General features: G+C 38.3%; 1 pseudogene; it reads right to left on the bottom strand.

Annotated features, from left to right (window-relative positions):
- Positions 1-1,105: 1,105 nt before the first annotated feature.
- On the bottom strand, positions 1,106-1,216 carry LOC116989218 (annotated as a pseudogene).
- Between the last annotated feature and the right edge of the window lie 206 nt (positions 1,217-1,422).

Below are 1,422 nucleotides of genomic sequence, written 5' to 3'. Positions count from 1 at the left end.
TGAAATACAGGGAAATCGATATTGCTTTGTAATTTCAGCAAATACTTTGGTTTAATATGTCTGTTTACAGTATTTAGCTCACCTGGTAGGTAAGTTTGCTGATGGTCGAATATGTTTGACGACATACGGTTACCAATTGTTAAATAAATTGTCACATGATATCGATTTTATTCTGCCCAAGTGGTTGGTATATGCCACCACTGTGATGTTGTTAATTTATAAACGAACATGCAAAATGGTGCACTACTGAATAATATGCTTTTACCAATAGAACGTACTCAATATTTCCAACTAGGTTTTATGCCCAGTGATGACGACTCCAGATTAGTCCATTTGCCACCATGTTCTGGGTATGGGTATTTAATTTAAACATTAGCACCTTAGCTCTAATGGAAAGGTTCAAGTTAAGTAGCTGGTAATGCTGCTACTAACTCCCAATTACTCTAGCCACTAGTTGAATGGTTGGTTGATTGTTACCATTAATTGTTACAGGTTGTGTCATATGCTGACTCTCCTTATGGCAATGTTATAGATGAGTGGTAGAGTTACTTGAATACTAGATAGTCAATAGTTGTGGATGGTGTCAACGTGGATCTATCTGGATAGTATGACAGAGCCCAGGCTAAATAAGTTTTAGTAGCTAATGCTGCTGATTAGCTATTCCCATGGATTTGTCTGTCGTTAATATCATAGGGACATGCCATGATGATATGTTCCTTAATAGTGTCAGGGCTGGTTTTAATATCTGGAAACAGTTTTGGCTCATATTAGCCTTTGTCAATAATTTATACTGCCATAGTTACCCCATCCAGGTAAATTGTGGTATCTCCGAAAATCTTATGAATGGGTACTGAATAGTATGCATCTTTTAAGTTGATGTCTACCATAAAGTATCCTAGGAAATCCATGGTTAGCAGTTACAAGTTTCCATAAGTGTGTAACCTGGTGAAAATACTCAAGTGGTAAAGTCAATGATGGTGCGACATTCACCATCTTTGGGTTTTTTGGTACCAAAGGTTCATATTAGGTTTCTTTATGACCCCTAGTATATCTTCTCCAGTTAGCTAGTCCCTCATGTTCTTTTTTAGTGGGAGGGTAGACCCCTTTGGGGTGCATGCTGAACTGGTAATATATGGTCCCTAGATAAGGGATGTATCAGATATTAAACTAAGAACAGATACTACCCTTGATCTTAGCCAAAAGGCCGAGAAGTGATGGGTTTCGTAATTCAATTTTTATCCTTGAATACTTTTGGTATATAACTACCAAGTGTGATAGTTCTTCATGTTCCCAACCCAGGTGTGATTCCCCCCCCCCCCCCCACCCCACTGTTAGTACAAACCCTTCACTTTTTATGTGATGGTAGGAACCATACTTATCTGTCTTCACTGTTGTTTAGTGGTGTGTTCATTTCTTCGGTTT

This window comes from Amblyraja radiata, chromosome 28, assembly GCF_010909765.2.
Source record: "Amblyraja radiata isolate CabotCenter1 chromosome 28, sAmbRad1.1.pri, whole genome shotgun sequence".
NCBI lineage: Eukaryota > Metazoa > Chordata > Chondrichthyes > Rajiformes > Rajidae > Amblyraja > Amblyraja radiata.
This window is presented reverse-complemented; position numbering and strand designations above follow the sequence as displayed.